The sequence below is a fragment of the Schistocerca gregaria genome, chromosome 1 (genome assembly GCF_023897955.1).
Source record: "Schistocerca gregaria isolate iqSchGreg1 chromosome 1, iqSchGreg1.2, whole genome shotgun sequence".
Lineage (NCBI taxonomy): Eukaryota > Metazoa > Arthropoda > Insecta > Orthoptera > Acrididae > Schistocerca > Schistocerca gregaria.
Window position 1 is genome coordinate 1,059,523,988 of NC_064920.1, and position 20,743 is coordinate 1,059,544,730.

A 20,743-nucleotide genomic window follows, 5' to 3' on the forward strand; every position below is an offset into this window, starting at 1 on the left:
AAATTCTGAAGGTGGCAGGGGTAAAATACAGGGAGCGAAAGGCTATTTACAATTTGTACAGAAACCAGATGGCAGTTATAAGAGTCGAGGGACATGAAAGGGAAGCAGTGGTTGGGAAGGGAGTGAGACAGGGTTGCAGACTATCCCCGATAATATTCATTCCCACAGTGGATCGAGGTCCTTTGGTTTGGAGCTGACTGGAGGGTCTCAACCAGAGGCTACGTCGACTCTGTGACGGTCTTGGCTGCAGATTTATAGACTTGCGCTATTAGGTGGGGAATTGTAGAACACCCCTAGATAGGTCAGGGGTGGCGTGCAGGTAGCAGAGTACTTGTGGTATGCACATGGTTTTTTTTTTTAGGCTAGGCAGTAGTGCGAGGTGTCCTGATGAACGCTCACCAGTCGACATGCAGGCAGGGAAATCAGGACGCGCTCAGTGTAAAGACACTTCTGCTATCAAGATATTAGCAGTAAATTTTCAGAGTGTTCAGAATAAAGTTCCTGAATTTACTGCCCTCCGGGAAGCATGTGGTGTGCAAATTATTCTCGGGACTGAGACCTGGCTGAATCGTGAGATAGGAAGTTGGAACGTGTATCGGAAAGACAGATTAGACACCACAGGAGGTGGTGTCTTCATTGCAGTTGACAAAAATACCGTGTCTACCGAGGTCGAAGTAGAGTGTGATTGTGAAGTTATCTGGACACGTTTAACAGGGCTAGAAGAAATAAAGTTAATTGTTGGGTGTTATTACCGGCCAGCAGGTTCCACCATGACAGTTCTAGAATCATTCAAAGGGAGTCTATACTCTGTATCGCAGAAGTACCCGGATCATGTTATGTTAGTCGGAGGCGACTTATACCTACCTAGTATAGACTAGGACGTCTATGCATTCATTACAGGTGGTACAGACAAGCCGTCGTGTGAATTACTTTTGAACACACTATCCAAAAACTGTCTTGAGCAGCTAAATCTACAGCCAACGCGTAATGGAAATATTTTAGATCTGGTAGGTATGAACAGACCAGACCTCACTGACGGTGTCAGTGTTGAGACAGGGATTAGTGATCATGATGTTCCATTACGACTATGGTTACAAAAGTTGAAAAGTCGGTCAAGAAGGCTAGGAGAGTATTCTTACTGGAAAGAGCAGATAAGCAGTTGTTAGCATCCCACTTAGTAAATGAATCGACTTCATTTACTTCCAGTATGATAAGACGTGGAAGAATTATGGGCAAACTTTAAACACATTGTAAACACGAATTGGAGAAGCATGTGCCAAAAAAGTGGGTTACAGGTGGAAAAGACCCACTGTGGTTTAACAGCGCAATTTGGAGAATCCTCAGGAAGCAAAGACAGTTGCACTCGTGGTACAAGAAAGATCGGGAGAATGAGGACAGGCAAAAGTTAGTAGAGATTCGTGCTGCTGAAAAAAGAGCGAGGCGTGAAGCATACAACCACTACCACCGTCATACCTTAGCAAAATATCTTGCTGAAAACACATGGAAATTCTGGTCTTACGTAAAATCGGTAAGTGGGTCGAAGGCTTCCATCCAGTTACTCACTAATCAGTCTGGCGTGGCAACGGAAGACAGCAAAACGAAAGCTGAAATTTTAAAATTTAGCATTTGAGAAATCTTTGACGCAGGAGGATCATACAAACATACCGCCGTTTGAGTCTCGTACAGATTCCCGTATGGAGGACATAGTGATAGACATCCTTGGGGTTGCAAAGTAGCTGAATGGGTTGAAAATAAATAAATCACCAGGTCCTGATGGGATCCCAATTCGGTTTTACAGAGAGTACTCTCTTGCCCAACATAAAAGTCCCGAGCGACTGGAAAAAAGCGCAGGTGACACTTGTATATAAGAAGGACGGATCCTCAGAATTACAGACCGATATCCTTAACATCAGTTTGTTGCAGGATTCTCAAACATATTCTCAGTTCAAATATAATGAATTTCCTTGAGACAGAGAAGTTGCTGTCCATGCATCAGCACGGCTTTAGAAAGCATCGCTACTGCAAAACGCAACTCGCCCTTTTTTCACATGATATCTTGTGAACCATGGATGAAGGGTATCAGACAAATGGCATATTCCTTGACTTCCAGAAAGTGTTTGACTCGTTGCCCCGCTGCAGACTCCTAAGATACGAGCATATGGGATTAGTTCCCAAATATGTGAGTGGCTCGAAGACTTCTTAAGTAATAGAACGCAGTACGTTGTCCTCGATGATGAGTGTTCATCGGAGGTGAGGGTATCATCTGGAGTGCCCCAGGGAAGTGTAGGTCCGCTGTTGTTTTCTATCTATCTTTAGGATAGTGTGGATAGCAATGTGCAGCTGTTTGCTGATGATGCTGTGGTGTATGGGAAGGTGTCGTCGTTGAGTGACTGCAGGAGGATACAAGATGACTTGGACAGGATTTGTGATTGGTGTAAAGAATGGGAGCTAACTCTAAATATAGATAAATGTAAATTAATGCAGATGAATAGGAAAAAGAAACCCGTAATGTTTGAATACTCCATTAGTAGTGTAGCGCTTGACACAGTCACATCGATTAAATATTTGGGCGTAACATTGCACAGCGATATGAAGTGGGACAAGCATGTAATGGCAGTTGTAGGGAAGGCGGATAGTGTTCTTCAGTTCATTGGTAGAATTTTGGGAAGATGTGGTTCATCTGTAAAGGAGACCACTTATAAATCACTAATACGACCTATTCTTGAGTACTGCTCGGGCGTTTGGAATCCCTATCAGGTCGGATTGAGGGAGGACATAGAAGCAATTCAGAGGCGGGCTGCTAGATTTGTTAATAGTAGGTTTGATCATCACGCGAGTGTTACGGAAATGCTTTAGGAACTCGGGTGGGGGTCTCTGGAGGAAAGGAGGCATTCTTTTCATGAATCACTACTGAGGAAATTTAGAGAACCAGCATTTGAGGCTGACTGCAGTACAATTTTACTGCCGCCGACTTACATTTCATGGAAAAATCACAAAGATAAGATAAGAGAGATTAGAGCTTGTACAGAGGCACATAGGCATTCATTTTTCCCTCGTTCTGTTTGGGAGTGGATAAAGGAGAGAAGATGCTAGTTGTGGTAAGAGGTACCCTCCGCCACGCACCGTATGGTGGATTACAGAGTATGTATGTAGATGTAGAATCTGTATATTGAGGAAGCAGTAAGGAAACAAAAGAAAAATTCGGAGTAGGTATTAAAATCCATGGAGAAGAAATAAAAACTTTGAAGTTCCCCGATGACATTGTAATTCTGTCAGAGACAGCAAAGGACTTGGAAGAGCAGTTGAATGGAATGGACAGTGTCTTGAAAGGAGGATATAAGATGAACATCAACAAAAGCAAAACGAGGATAATGGAATGTAGTCGAATTAAGTCAGGCGATGGTGAGGGATTTAGATTAGGAAATGAGACACTTAAAGTAGTAAAGGAGTTTTGCTACTTGGGGAGCAAAATAACTGATGATGGTCGAAGTAGAGAGGATATAAAATGTAGACTGGTAATGGCAAGGAAAGTGTTTCTGAAGAAGAGAAATTTGTTAACATCAAGTATAGATTTAAGTGTCAGGAAGTCATTTCTGAAAGTATTTGTATGGAGTGTAGCCATGTATGGAAGTGAAACATGGACGATAAATAGTTTGGACAGGAAGCGAATAGAAACTTTCGAAATGTGGTGACAGAAGAATGCTGAAGATTAGATGGGTAGATCACATAACTAATGAGAAGGTATTGAATAGAATTGGGAAGAAGAGAAATTTGTGGCACAACTTGACTAGAAGAAGGGATCAGTTAGTAGGACATGTTTGAAGTATCAAGGGATCACCAATTTAGTACTGGAGGGCAGCGTGGAGGGTAAAAATCATAGAGGAAGACCAAGAGGTGAATACACTAAGCAGATTCAGAAGGATGTAGATTGCGGTAGGTACTGGGAGATGAAGAATCTTGCACAGGATAAAGTAGCATGGAGAGCTGCATCAGACCAGTCTCTGGACTGAAGACAACAACAACAACAACAACAACAACAACAACAACAACAACAACATGTAAAAGTGAGGAATGAGAATAATATGTGATGTTCACCAACCAAGGAGTTAGGCACTATAAGAAATCCTTCACAACATATATGTTCAGTAATGAAATAATCCAACACAATTTGAGAAGTATAGTGATGCCCCCAGCTACACATAGAAGAAAATATGATCTTTATTCCTCATTAATGAATCTGTCAGTGGTCCAGAAATGAGAGTAATGTGCAGCCATAAATGTCTTTGATAATTTACACAACAACATAAAATGTCTGACAAACATCAAACCATATTTCAAATTTGACCTACAATCTTTTCTTTTGGACAACTTCTATTCTAGAGACAATATTTTAACTAAAACCTTGTAGCATTTGAAGCTTTAAAGGAATTAAATTTTAGGTTATCAGAAGTTACACAGGTAGTATTAAAGACTTATTGTTCATCCTTACGTCACCCATGTGCTATCTATTTTAATAAGTACATATCCAGGATGTAGCACCATTTACTGACTCAATTCCCATCATTTTGATAAAAATGAAACAAATGACATATGCAATATGTAATCAAGCTACTAACACATACACACAGAATGACGGCAGTCTTTGCAAATATAATGTGACGAGCTCACATGAATTGGTGGTTACAAGAATCCCCCTGTAAATGGACAGTCTGCTTGACCTTAGACATTTATTACACTCTCCCTCCAACCATCATATCTAGTTTCCACTAACTATGATATTTTTCACAGTGAAGCACAGTCCAGTCTAACAATATACAGTCACGCTAGATTATGTAGCATGCAACTGAGTAACCTCCATTTCTTCTGATACTTACACAAAGAGGTATCAAATTATCAACACAGACAACTTCACACTAACTGCAGTTCTGCAGCAGTGAATCAATACTGTGGATACAGCAGTACGGCCATGTGGACAAGATTTTGTATCTCTCATTCATCATCAACACATCAAGACCTCTTCTATAGACTGGTTCCACAAATGCACACAGTTTATGAGTATAAATCTCACATAACTTGTAATCAGTCTCTTGTTCATACAAGTTGGCTTTAGAAGCACATGTAGTACAATGATCCATCACAAGGCTCAGTAAAAGTATAGGACAAAGTAATGAGTATTGTTTACCACTTTCTTGGGAATTCATAGATCATGGGGAACCTTTCAGCTAAATTTGTTCTGACCACTAGTGAGAAACAATACACTGCAGAATATCTACATTACTGTCATGACCACTGTTGGATACTCCAATTACCATGCCACATACATCACTTTTCATATTGTTGTGTTCCGGGTAGCCAGCCACACCTGTAACATACCCTGCAACGCCAGTCAATCTGCTGCTCAACAGATGTCGCCTTTGGCGGATGAACTCATTTTGCTGCAGACCCACTGGCACACGCATCTGAGATGGTGACATTATTTGGTCAGGAAAGCCATCTACATCTATTTTCTGTAAACCACCATGAGGTGCATGGCAGATTGTATATTCCATTGCACTATTTATTGCACTTCCTTCCTGTTCAGTCCACGTATGGAGCCTGGGAAGAATGATTGTTTGAATGCCTCTATGCATGCAGTAATTATTCTAATCTTATCCTCACGATCTCTGGATGAGCAATATGTAAAGAACTGTAGTATATTCCTAGAGTAATCATTTAAAGCATTAAGACTTTATTGGGATACTTTACTTCTATCTTCAAGAGTCTTCCAAGCAGTTCCTTCAGTATCTCTGTAACTCTCCCATGGATTAAATAAACCTGTGACCATTTGCGCTGTCCTTCTCTGTATATGTTCAATATCCCCTATTAGTCAAATCTCGTACAGGTCCCAAACACTTTAGCAATATTCTAGAACCAGTCACACGAGTGACTTGTAAGCAATCTCTTTTGTAGACTGACTGAACTTCACTAGTATTCTACCAACAAACTGAAGTCTACCACTTGCTTTGCCCACAACTGAGCCTATGTGATCATTCCATTCATATACCTGCAATGTTACACCCAGATATTTGTGAGAGTTCACTCAGTCCAGTAGTGACTCACTGATATTATAGTCACAGGATACTACTTTTTCTTGTGTTGTGAAGTGCACAATTTTACATTTCTGAACATAAAAGCAAGCTGCTGATCTTTGCGCGAACTTGATAAAAGGTTTAAGAAGCACATTACCAAGTATCACATCGAAAAAAGTGTTTGTTGTCGACGTTCCATTTAGATATGATCTTGCAAAACGATCCTGCGTAATTCACGAGGTATTGGAAGTAAACAAACGGCTATATCATCTGAGTTAGAAATTCGAAAATACCACAATCATTAAAGCTAGCGAGTTTGACAGGGAGTGCTATGCACGACAAGGATTCCACCTCAACAACCAAGGAAGAAGATTAATCTCGAAACTGATTACGAAAACTGTGAGTAAAGAAATTGCCACCTTTACAGTAATACTGCTGGACCAGGGAAACCTGTAGAGGTTGCTAGTCTGTCTGGCAAAATATTAACAGATATGTCCCTGCAGGATCAAATTAGTCTTCAAACCTTTCACTCTGAGCCCAGAAAACTAGATGTATTCGAACGTTGTCAAAATTGGGCCTGGATACCAGGAGTAGACTTACAAACAACTCAAGATATCAGCTGTATAGAAGTGCCCTTAAGAAGACAATCTGGGCCCTTTTCTTTACTGTCCAGGGTTAGCAAAAATAGTCTTCTGTTCTTACATATTAATATACAGTCTTTAAGAAAGAAGTTGGGAGAATTGCAGTACTGGTTAGAAACTGCCAACTGTGGTATACTTAGTGTAAATGAGCACTGGCTATATTCATCAGAAATTGACCTCAATATTCCATTGGGTTACTCCTTAGCTAGTAGTTACTGCAGATCAACAATTGGACATGGAGGTGTTGCAATATGTATTAAGAATGGACTAAATCTACAATACTTTACTATTGATGTCACAGATCTGTGTATAGACACCACCTTTGAGGCTGCGGTGTACATATACCTAAACATAATATTATTGTTGCATCTGTATACCGCACACCATCTTCTAGTGAATATGAATTTATAGTAAATTTCAAAAACTGTTAGTCTTACTAACTAAGCCTTAATATAAATACCAAAGAATCTTAATTTTTGGTGATATTAATATGGATATCAGGGTACAGAGTCATATCATATTGGCATTCTTGGATAGCCTAAAGAGCTTTTGATTGCTATTGTCTAAATGGTAAGCCTACAAGATATAATGCAAGCTTAGAAAATATAATAAGCAATATACATGAAAATAATGTGGAAATTGGAGTAGTCAAGTTAGGCCTAGCTGACCATGATGGCCAGTCAGCATTCCAGATGAACAACACAAAACTGTTAGACCTATGAATGAATGCAACATAAGAGAGTTTACAACTAGATTAAGGTCAGTTAACTGGAATGACATCTTATATATAGATATGTCTGTGAATAACACAAGCAAATTATTTATAGAGGAAATTGCAAGAATATTTGATGAGTGTTGTCCCAGATTAGTAAAAAGACAGAATAATAACCAAGCTCATAAACCATAGATACTAAAGAATTGGTTTACACCATACCTCAACAGTGCTTCTTATGTTTAAGGACTGATCTCATAATAGCAGCGAGTACAAAGAGATGTACATTAGAACAAGAAAAATTTATAGATCTGAAATAAGCTTGGCAAAACATAGAGTGAATGATAACTATATTCTTAAATCCAGAAACAGCTGTAAAGCTGCCTGGGAAGTAATTAAAATAGACCAACAACTCAACTAGCTATACCCATAGCCCCAGATATCTTAAACTCACACTTTGTTAACTTCAATTTACAACCATATTTGTCTACCCCAAATGCCATGCTTGATGTTAAAACTCTTTTATGTTCAAATAAGAATGTAGTTCATAAATTCTGCTGGGCAACAGTAACTGAAAATGATGTTAGCAAAGCAATAGGCAAGCTAAGTAGTTCCAGAGCAGAGGACTTCTATGATCTGTCAGACTTTGAAGATATCAAGCGATCTTCTGTCTCCTCTAACCACTCTCATTAACCGTAGATTACAGCAGGGGATTTTCCCCGACTGTTTGAAAATAGCAGTAACTATTCCCATATTTAAGAAAGGAGATAAATCAAATCCAAGTAACTGTCGCCCTATCTCATTAATCCCAATAATATCTAAAATAATCGAAGACTGTGTTCACCAACAAATGAATCACTATTTTGAGAGGAATAACTTGTTAAGTAACTCACAGTATGGATTCAGGTCTAAACTATCCACAGTTAAAGCAGTTGAAAATAATGATGGCTTTGAAAATAAATTAATCTCTTATGCTACTCTCCTAGACCTGACACTGCATCTCATAGTACTTTGATCATGAAATTAAGACGCTATGGCATGGAAGAGGACACCCTGAGATTATTAGAATCCTACTTAAGCAACAGAGTACAATTTGTTAGTGTAAATTAGCAGCTGTCAAACCCACAAACAATAAAAAGAGGTGTACCACAGGGCTCCATACTTGGGCTCTTACTGTTTCTAGTCTGTGTTAATGATATACCACAGTATTTACCGCGTAAAACAGTCCTCTAGGCGGACGACACAATTTTTATCAATTCAGGACAGACGCTTGCATCTGTACGAGGAAAAATAATATAACATTTGAAAAATCGGTTCATTGGTTTAGTGCAAACTCCCTATACATAAATGAAACAAAAACAGAGGAAATATTCTTTAATTTGAAGGTATCAAACAAAGAAAATAAGTCTGTTAAACTGTTAGGAATGGTGATTGACCAGAAACTTAGCTGGGATAAACTTATCACATACGTCTGTTCTAACTTACACGTGCTATGTTCCTCCTCTATAAGCTTAGGAATAATGTCAGCCAAAACTTACTGCTGCATTCATATTTTGCTTATATCCACCCCCATCTTTCATATGGTATTCTGCTCTGGGGAAATTCTCCCAATTCAGTATCAATTTTCAGATGGCAAAAAAAAAAAAGCTCTTCTATGTAGGCCTCGAACTGTTTAATATGCTCCCTAAAATTGACAAACAGTATCTAAAAATAAATTTAAGACAACAGTGGGTCAATGGCTCAACAGTAAAGCATTTTACTCAGTTGATGAATATAAAGATTGTAATATGGCAGATTTGCTGTTTTAACATAGAGAAAGGCACCTCTTCCTGTAGTAGGACCTAAATTTGGAAAAACAATATCTAACATATAGGCATAAAAGACCTATTTCGAGTGCTCTATATTTTATCAATATCTTAGGATAAGGACATAGTGTTATCAACATGTATATGATAATGACATAATGTCATCAACATGAATACTCCCCACATAATATAAATTTGTATAATGTTTTCTTTTTCATTGTAAAATTAACAATATATAAAAAGCCAAATGTGTGCTATTGTACTACACTAACATTCATATGATTTTTATATACATTGTTATGAGAATATAACCATCTTTATACTTAATTGAACACTGACGAAGCCCACTGTATAAGAAAATACTGAACAGCTAATAAAGGTTCTTATTCTTATTCTTTGCACCACTTCAAAATCCTATCAAGATCTGACTGTACATTTATGCACCTTCTCTCAGATAATGCTTTATTATAGCAACCATCTGCAAAAAGCCTGATGTTACTATTATTACTGTCTGTCATTGTAGTGCCATCCAGTGTCAAGCTCACTATCTCCAATAGCTGTGGCCAATCATGCATCTCTACTGTATTAATCCAGATGGTATTCTAACTCGCAACCAAAGGCTGCACAGGCAGTCTCATATTGGAATCAAATCCTGAAGTTGTATCACGAAGTTTCGACTGGCAGTTTTTCAATCAACGCGGATTAATTGAGCCACTATCCTCAAATATGCTGTAATAGTGATGGATTTGATATTGTCAATACTGTCAAATACTGTATCACTATTCGGACTTAGCCTCAGGCACAGATTGTGCTACTAGAAGTACTGTATGAAGTGTTCAAAAAGTAAGGTGACTTTATATTTTTATGAAAAAATATTTATTTATTCATCAATATTCATGTTGTCCTCCTTCAAAGTAATCCCCCTCAGATACAAGGCACTTGTTCCAACACTTCTTCTAGTCCTCGAAGCACTTTTTGGTGTGGCCTTGAGTACTTCCAGTGACGCAGTTTTTATTTCCTCAATCACTTAAAATCTTCGTCCTCTCACAGGTCTCTTCAGTCATGGGCACAGGAAAAAGTCACAGGGGGCCAAGTCTGGGGAATATGGTGGCTGAGGCATGATTGTCGTGTTGTTTATGGCCAAACAATCGCTCAGAAGCAACGATGAATGAGCAGGTGCATAGTCGTGATGCAAAAGCCCTGAATTGTTTTTCCACAATCCAGACGTTTTTATGCGTACAGCTTCTTGCAAATGGTAAATAACGTCAAGGTAATCCTTTTTATTGTCCTTATGAACTTGAGGCAAAAATTCATGATGCACTACACCACCATAATTGGAAGAAGAAAAAGAAAAAATTAATTAAAAAACAGTGAGCGAAACTTTGACATTTGATTGAACTTAGCGTGCTTTGTTTGGTCTTGGCTCTCTGGGATGTTTCCATTGGGATGACTGGGCTTGGGTTTTGACACCATAACTATAAACCCATGTTTCATTGCCAGTTATAACCCTTTTGAGCAAATCAGAATCATCACTGACGTCATTCAAGAGCTCCTGAGCGATATTCAAAATTGAGAAGTTTTGGAACAGACTTCGCTGACACACGACTCATGCCCATAACATCCAAAAAAATTGCACGACATGAGTCGACTGATATGTAAACATCCTCAGCAACTTCTCTTACCATAACTTGGTGAATTTCCAAAACAATTTTCTTCATAGCTTTGACATTATCATCTGTTGTTGAAATGCTGGGGCATTCAGAGCGAGGTTCATCATTGGCATCTTCTGGGTCATCTTGGGAGAGCTTGTACCACTTTTAAACTTTAAGGGCAGGCTCACTACATGCCACTGCCAACATTTCAAGTGTTTAAGAGCACTGGATTATATTTTTCACACAAAATTTGATGCAAATTCTTTGCTTCTTTGCTCCATTTTCATAATAATGAAAGCACTCTAAAACACATCTAACCTTTCTATCTGTGAAAAACAGATGCAGTATGAGGTAAACTCAGAAACTATGAACACATGGTCATGATTTGTGGAAAAAAAAGAGAAGGAGGAGACGAAGAAGAAGAAGAAGAAGAAGAAGAAGAAGAAGATTGATAATCGAATGTACATTAGCTACCCAATATGAAAAGTCACCTTACTTTTTGAGCAGCCCTCGGTATACTTTTGTTAAAAGTTCTCATCAAGATATTTGTGAGTTCTATTAAAACAGAGTTTCTGGACTTCGACTAATTCATTGTGTAGTGATTTCAGAATACTACACTGGCCTAGTCATTCAGAATGACTTACCTCACCAGTATTGAGAACTCGTTTCAATGGTGGTGCAGTCAGTATTATGATCTGATGGCCAAGCATCCACTGCATTTCTTCAGGTATTTGGTGATATATGAACTGCCAATACAGTGGTTCTGCTTCATGAGCATCTGCTGGACCTCGCAGGTACAATATTTTCTACAGCACAGTGTCTACCTATGATTTTTCTGCCTACTATTGTTGATCTTGGCATTTTGAGTGGATAGTGGACAGCATGATCAACATTTTCTCTGCTCTTTGGTCGCTCTTCTTGAATGTTCTTTTCATTTTCGCCTCATTGGTGTACATTGTGCACTTGACTCACGCATCTGATAGACTCGTGCAATGTCTTGAAATTCTCATTGGCCGTGTTCTGTTCTAGACAGTCTAACAAATTGATCAGGCGGTTCTAACATTTACTCCCCTCTATATTTCATTGAAAAAATTGGCGGTTGCAGAGGACCTGTTGTGCCAGCAACTAGATGACCAAATTTGCCATGTCGGTGTTCAGTGAATGCCACCTGCATTTCCCATTTGATATGAAGTGGGAGCAACGGGCCAACATTTCATCGCCCTTGGAACTATCCATGATGTAACAAAGTGAGCTTTTCTCTTACCTAATGCAGGTGCTTCAATATTTGTCCTGGTTCAAAAATTTTTCCCTGATAAGGACTTGGGTGACTCGAGTTATTCTGACATTAAGGACAAGCTAGGTACCCAGTTTTGGAGATCCAAGTGCTCTATTTCCCCCAGTACCACAGACAATTCCGTGCATTTGATTAATCTTAAATATTTTGTACATACCGTATATAATGTTATTTCGCATCCTGTTTCTACTACTGAAAAATTTGATGTTAATGCATACAATGATTTTTCATCAAATAAGGTTGGCTCCGATGTTACCTTTGACGATGTTAACTCTGATACTGGGGACCAGGTTTTTTCACATACTGAAATGTTTGTAAATATCAATATTAGTGGTCAAATGATTCACTTTCAAATAGGCACTGGTGCACCTTATTATCTTATCAATGCTTCTGCTTATGCTTTGATTGGATCTCCCAAGTTATTCAAATTTACCAGCACTCAATAACTTGAGCCTTGACCTCTTCTTGGATTTGCATTTCAGGATCTACAATTCTGACACCTGCATTCTTCTCATGGATGGGGCTGTTGGTGTGCACAGGTGCTCAATGTGGATCTGGGTCAGTGCTCCATCAACAGAACACCACAGGTGTTACTGGCTTCCCACATGGAAAACGACAGCTCACCATCGGAGCTGCAGCCTTCAAGAGGAGGACTAGGCTGGGACAGCACAACAAAACATACCAACCTCCCATCATCATACTATGACTGTGCTCTCCGGCACGTCTGCTTGCCACCCCTTCTAATCCTTTTCTAATTGCAGGTTCTGCTGATGCCTCTTTCTGTATGGGGAAGGACGAGTTTCAATGTGGCTGTGATCTACCATAACTGATGCCTGGCCGCCACCACTGGTGAGATGAAGGGACTGCAGTGTCAGCATGGATCCCAGGATGCATACGGACATCATCCATATTCATGGTAGTGGCTGACAATGGTTGGGTACACCAACAACACCGCATGCATACCTTCCAACAATGCTGTGTTCTGCATTGCCGACCTTGCTTGAAATGCAGTGAGCAGCACCAAATAGATGGCTGTTTAACAGGTACTAACCCCCAGACCTAGTACACGAACAGATCTCCAGTGCTTTTTCCCCTCCAAACCCCCAAGAACCAGTTACAAAAGGAGTGCCCCTTCGTCACCCAATACCACCCCAGACTGTAACAGCTGAACCACATCTTTTGTCAGAGGTTTGATTATGTACCATCATGCCCTGAAATGAGGGACATCCTATCAAAGATTGTTCCTACCTCTCCTAAAGTGATGTACCATAGCCCTCCCAACCCCCACAGTATCCTAGTCCATCCCTATGCCAACACCACTCCCAACCCCCTGCCGCAGGGATCATGTCGTTGTGCTGGACCCAGATGCAAGACCTGCTCAATCCACCCAGCCAGCACTTGCTGTCACAGGCCGGGCCACGTGTGAAGGTAGCCATGTCATATATCAGCTCTGCGCAATCACTGCACAGCTTTTTATATTAGTAAATACTGTTATAGTTATATATATTACAGCTATCAACAAGCTGTCCACCACCAAAGTGTCATCAATACAGTAATGGAAGTGCCACTCCGTGCAGTTGTAAAGTGGATCTGCATGCAGCAGCCACTGCGACTCGCAAGCATCTCCAAAATAAAACAAGGCCTGATGGGTAATAAGTGATGAAAGGTTTCTCATGTCCCCACAGCTGAATCATATCCCTGTGAAGCACCCAGCTCGAAGACCTGCCCAATCCACCAACCTAGCACTTCCTGTTCCAGTCCTGTTACAGGTTTATCCTACCACATTGGAGGTCGTGCCACCCGTGATGTCATGTACCAGCTCTGCTACAACCACTGCACAGCTTTTTATGTTGGTATGGCTACCCACAAGCTATCCACCAGGATGAATGGCCACTGCCTAATTGTGGCCAAGACCAAAGAAGACCACCCAGTGGCGCAACATGCAGCTGAACATAACATGGTGATTCCAATGGCTCCTTCACTACCCACTACCTATGCCATCTAGATTCTCCCCTCCACCACCAGCTTTTCTGAAGAGTGCAGGTGGGAATTATCCTCCCTACACGTTCTCCGCTCCCAAAATTATCCCGCCCTCAACCTACAGTAACCTACTATCCCTGCACCCTGTACCCAGCAGTTTCCAACTCTCCCCCCCCCCCCCCATTGTACCCCCTCCCTATTCATGTGCCCCACCCTCACTGTGTGCCACCCTCCACCAACATACCCACCCACACTTCCCCCTCTCCCTGTGTCCTCTTCCCCTCCCCACCTTCCTCCCCCACAGCCTCCCGATGCTGTGCTTGTTGGTGGTCTGGCCCCTTCATGCTCCACCAGACAGTGCTCTTCTCTCCTCCCGAAACTGAACCCCGCTATCCCATCCCCTTCCTCATACCCTGCAGATTGCTGCTTCTGCTATCTTGGAAAATGTCTTTCTGATATTGATGTCTGAAACACTCCTGTGTGATACTGACAAGGAGCAGACAGAGTCAATAATTAAATCACTGAAGACTAAGGACTCTCATTGATATGACAGAGAGCCTAGCAGAATGTTAAAGTACTGTGCCGAACATGTTAGCCCTGTATTTATCCATATTTGTAATGTTTCCTTCAAGAATGGTCAGTTTCCTGAATTATTAAAGTCCTCGAAAGGGAACCTCCCCATTGCACACACCCCTCAGATTTAGTGGATAGGCCTTGAAAAACTGAACACAGATCAATTGAGAAAACAGGAAGAAGTTGTGTGTAACTATGAAAAAATAAGCAAAATATACAAACTGAGTAGTCCATGTGCGAGATAGTCAACATCAAGGATACTGTGAGCTCAGGAGCGCCGTGGTCCCATGGTTAGCATGAGCAGCTGCGGAACGAGAGGTCCTTGGTTCAAGTCTTCCCTCGAGTGAAAAGTTTACTTTCTTTATTTTTGCAAGGTTATGACCTGTCCACTTGTTCATCGATGTCTCTGTTCACTGTAATAAGTTTAGTGTCCGTTTTGCGACCGCACCACAAAACCATGCAGTTAGTAGACGAAAGGACGTGCCTCTCCAATGGGAACTGAAAACATTTGATCACAAGGACATATGTCAACCGATTCCTCCACAGGAAAACACGTGTGATATATTCCATACAACACTGGTGACGGCATGTGCGTCACATGACAGGAATATGTTGTCGACCCACCTAACTTTTACACTTGGCGAATGGGTAAAAAGATTCTTCTACCTTGCCCGATTTAGGTTTTCTTGTGGACGTATAATCACTCCCAAAAAAGTGATGAAAACATAACAGTTTGTCACATAAACTGCAACAAACGAATGCAACAGTTTCACAGTCGCACAGTTTTTCCTCTGCTCTGTCAAAACATATATTATTAATGTTTTCAAATTTTTCTGTGTGTAGACCATCAAATCCTGCATATGTCCAAGCAAATTTGAACATGTCCTGGAATTTTGGAGAGCGAAGTTGATTAGGTGTGAGTGCCTGAACTTTGATAATTGTCTGAAAATAAAAAATTAAACTTTTCACTCGAGGGAAGACTTGAACCACGGATCTCTCGTTCCGCAGCTGCTCATGCTAACCACGGGACCACGGCGCTCCTGAGCTCAAATTATCCTGGATGTTGCCTATCTTGCGCATGGACTACTCAGTTTGTATGTTTTGCTTATTTTTTTCGTAGTTCCACACAACTTCTTCCTGTTTTCTCAATTGATCTGTGTTCAGTTTTTCAAGGCCTATCCACTTGCCAACTTATAACTAAACCTGAGGCGGGGGAGGGGGGGGGGGTGATGGGGAGGTTCCCTTGTCAGTAGTAAAGCTGCTTTATAAAAAGGGAGACAGGAACAATGTATACAATTTTAGACCTGTTTCTAGGCCATCAGTGTTTGCTAAAGTTACTGAAAAGGCTGTGTATTTAAGGATAATTGATCATTTTATATCACATAATTGGCTACCAAATGTACAGTTCGGCTTTAGAAGTGGCTTAACAACTGAGAATGCTGTTTTCTCCTTTCTCTGTGAGGTACTACATGCATTAAACAAAAGCTTTCGAATGCTAGGCATCTTGTTTCGATTTAAGTAAGCCATCTGCCCCCTCCTCCCCCCCCCCCCCCCCCCGCCCGCCCCGCCCATGAACCATGGATCTTGCCATTGGTGGATTGGTGGGGAGGCTTGCACACCTCAGCGATACAGATACCCGTACAGTAGGTGAAACCACAACAGAGGGGTATCTGTTGAGAGGCCAGACAAACGTATAGTTCCTGAAAAAGGGGCAACAGCCTTTTCAGTAGTTGCAGGGGCAACAGTCTGTATGATTGACTGATCTGGCCTTGTAACACTAACAAAAACAGCCTTGCTGTGCTGGTACTGCGAACAGCTGAAAGCAAGGGGACACTACAGACGACATTTTTCCTGAGGGCATGCAGCTTTACTGTATGGTTAACTGACGATGGCGTCCTCTTGGGTAAAATATTCCGGAGGTAAAATAGTCCCCTATTCGGATCTCCAGGCGGGGACTACTCAAGAGGACGTCGTTATCAGGAGAAAGAAAACTGGCGTTCTACGCATCAGAGCGTGGAATGTCAGCTCCCTTAATCGGGCAAATAAGTTAGAAAATTTAAAAAGGGAAATGGGTAGGTTAAAGTTAGATATAGTCGGAATTAGTGAAGTTCGGTTGCAGGAGGAACAAGACTTTTGCTCAGGTGAATATAGGGTTATAAATACAAAATCAAATAGGGGTAATGTAGGAGAAGGTTTAATAATGAATAAAAAATAGGAGTGTGGGTAAGCTACTACAAACAGCATAGTGAACACATTATTGTGGCCAAGATATACACAAAGCCGATGCCTACTACAGTAGTACAAGTTTATATGCCAACTAGCTCTGCAGATGATGAAGAAATTGATGAAATGTATGATGAGATAAAAGAGATTATTCAGGTAGTGAAGGGAGATGAAAATTTAATAGTCACGAGTGACTGGAATTCGAGAGTAGGAAAAGGGAGAGAAAGAAACTTTGTAGATGAATATGGATTGGGGGTAAGAAATGAAAGAAGAAGCCGTCTGGTACATTTTTGCACAGAGCATAACTTAATGAAAGCTAATACTTGTTTCAAGAATCATAAAAGAAGGGTGTATACATGGAAGAAGCCTGGAAATACTAGAAGGTATCAGATAGATTATATAACGGTAAGACAGATTTTTTATTTCTTTTCCCTGCATTTTAATACCTACTTTGAATTTTTCTTTTGTTTTCTTTACTGCTTGCTCCATATACAGATTGAATAACATCGGTGAGAGGCTACAACCCTGTCTCACTCCTTTCCCAACCACTGCTTCCCTTTCATGCCCCTCGACTCTTATTAACTGCCACCTGGTTTCTGTACAAATTGTAAATAGCCTTTCGCTCCCTGAATTTTACCCCTGCCACCTAAAGAATTTGAAAGAGAGTATTCCAGTCAACATTGTCAAAAGCTTTATCTAAATCTACAGGTGCTAGAAACGTAGGTTGCTCCATTGGCGGCAGAGGACACCTTAATGCCAGCAGAGGACACCTTAATGCCCATTCAAAGGAACCAACTCGGCGGTGTTGACAGATGTGAAAATTACCGAACTATCAGTTTAATAACTCACAGCTGCAAAATACTAACGCAAATTCTTTACAGACGAATGTAAAAAATGGAAAAGCTGGTAGAAGCCGACCTAACAATAACCTAAAGTTTATCATCTGTTTTACACATGACTGAACCTTTGTGATCATTCCATTTCACATTCCTACAAACGGTTACACACAGGTATTTGTGTGAGGTGGCCGATTCCAACTGAGACTCACTGATATTATAGTCATAGGATATAAAGCTTTTTTCATTTTGTAAAGTGCACGGTTTTACATTTCTGAACATTTAAACAAATTGCCAATTTTAGCACCACTTTGAAATCTTACTAAGATATGACTTTACATTTATGTAGGTTCTTTCAGGTAGTACTTCATTATAGATAACTGCATCATCTGCAAAAAGTCTGAGGTTATTATTAATATTGCCTGCAAGGTTATTAATATACAATATGAACAGCAAGGGTTCCAACACACTTCCCTGGGGCACACCTGAAGTTTGTTCTGCATCTGATGATGACTCCAATTAAAGATAACAAGCTGCATTCTTTGTACCAAAAAATCCTCAATCCTGTCACAAATTTCACTTAAGAAGGCTGTACATATGGAAGAAGCCTGGAGATACTGATAGGTTTCAGATAGATTATATAATGGTAAGACATAGATTTAGGAACCAGGTTTTAAGCGGTAAGATATTTCCAGGGGCAGATGTGGACTCTGACCACAATCTATTGGTTATGAACTGTAGATTGAAACTGAAGAAACTGCAAAAAGGTGGCAAATTGAGGAGATGGGGCCTGGATAAACTAAAAGAACCAGAGGTTGTAGAGAGCTTCAGGGAGAGCATTAGGGAACAATTGACAGGAATGGGGCAAGAAATACAGTAGAAGAAGAATAGGTAGCTCTGAGGGATGAAGTACTGAAGGCAGCAGAGGATCAAGTAGGTAAAAAGACGAGGGCTAGTAGAAATCCTTGGGTAACAGAAGAAATATTGAATTTAATTGATGAAAGGAGAAAATATAAAAATGCAGTAAATGAAGCAGGCAAAAAGGTATACAAACGTCTCAAAAATGAGATCGACAGGAAGTGCACAATGGCTAAGCAGGGATGGCTAGAGGACAAATGTAAGGATGTAGAGGCTTATCTCACTAGGGGAAAGATAGATACTGCCTACAGGAAAATTAAAGAGAACTTTGGAGAAAAGAGAACCACTTGTATGAATATCAAGAGCTCAGATGGAAACCCAGTTCTAAGCAAAGAAGGGAAAGCAGAAAGGTGGTAGGAGTATATAGAGGGTTTATACAAGGGTGATGTACTTGAGGACAATATTATGGAAATGGAAGAGGATGTAGGTGAAGATGAAATAGGAGATATGAAACTGCATGAAGAGTTTGACAGAGCACTGAAAGACCTGAGTCGAAACAAGGCCCCGGGAGTAGACAACATTCGATTAGAACTACTGATAGCCTTGGGAGAGCCAGCCCTGACAAAACTCTACCATCTGGTGAGCAAGATGTATGAGACTGGCAAAATACCCTCAGACTTCAAGAAGAATATAATAATTCCAATCCCAAAGAAAGCACGTGTTGACAGATGTGAAAATTACCGAACTATCAATTTAATGAGTCACAGCTGCAAAATACTAACACAAATTCTTTATAGACGGATGGAAAAACTAGTAGAAGCCGACCTCGGGGAACATCAGTTTGGATTCCGTAGAAATGTTGGAACACGTGAGGCAATACTGACCCTACGTCTTATCTTAGAAGCTAGATTAAGGAAGGGCAAACCTACGTTTCTAGCCTTTGTAGACTTAGAAAAAGCTTTTGACAATGTTGACTGGAATACTCTCTTTCAAATTCTGAAGGTGGCAGGGGTAAAATACAGGGAGCAAAAGGCTATTTACAATTTGTACAGAAACCAAATGGCAGTTATAAGAGTCGAGGGGCATGAAAGGGAAGCAGTGGTTGGGAAGGGAGTGAGACAGGGTTGTAGTCTCTGCCCGAATTTATTCAATCTGTATATTGAGCAAGCAGTGAAGGAAACAAAAGAAAAATTTGGAGTAGGTATTAAAATTCATGGAGAAGAAATAAAAACTTTGAGGTTCGCCGATGACATTGTAATTCTGTCAGAGACAGCAAAGGACTTGGAAGAGCAGTTGAATGGAATGGACAGTGTCTTGAAAGGAGGATATAAGATGAACATCAACAAAAGCAAAACGAGGATAATGGAATGTAGACGAATTCGAAGTTGAGTGTTGCTGAGGGAATTAGATTAGGAAGTGAGACACTTAAACTAGTAAAGGAGTTCTGCTATTTGGGGAGGAAAATAACTGATGATGGTCGAAGTAGGGAGGATATAAAATGTAGACTGGCAATGGCAAGGAAAGCGATTCTGAAGAAGAGTAATTTGTTAACATCGAGTATAGATTTAAGTGTCAGGAAGACATTTCTGAAAGTATTTGTATGGAGTGTAGCCATGTATGGAAGTGAAACATAGACGATAAATAGTTTGGACAAGAAGAGAATAGAAGCTTTCGAAATGTGGTGCTACAGAAGAATGCTGAAGATTAGATGGGTAGATCACATAACTAATGAGAAAGTATTGAATAGGATTGGGAGAAGAGAAGTTTGTGGCACAACTTGACCAGAAGAAGGGATCGATTGGTAGGACATGTTCTGAGACATCAAGGGATCACCAATTTAGTATTGGAGGGCAGTGTGGAGGGTAAAAATCGTAGAAGGAGACCAAGAGATGGATACACTAAGCAGATTCAGAAGGATGTAGGTTGCAGTAGGTATTGGGAGATGAAGAAGCTTGCACAGGATAGAGTAGCATGGAGAGCTGCATCAAACCAGTCTCAGGACTGAAGACCACCACAACAAACTCGATACAATCATACTTTTGAGAGAGAGCATAGATGTGGTACTAAGTCAAATGCTTTTCGATAATCAAGAAGTACTGTA

At 40.4% G+C, this 20,743-nt stretch overlaps 1 protein-coding gene across 1 annotated transcript in view; it reads right to left on the minus strand.

Annotated features, from left to right (window-relative positions):
- Positions 1–20,743, minus strand: part of LOC126281201 (deoxynucleotidyltransferase terminal-interacting protein 1) — a 120,143-nt gene that overhangs the window by 88,634 nt on the left and 10,766 nt on the right. The window lies entirely within an intron of this gene.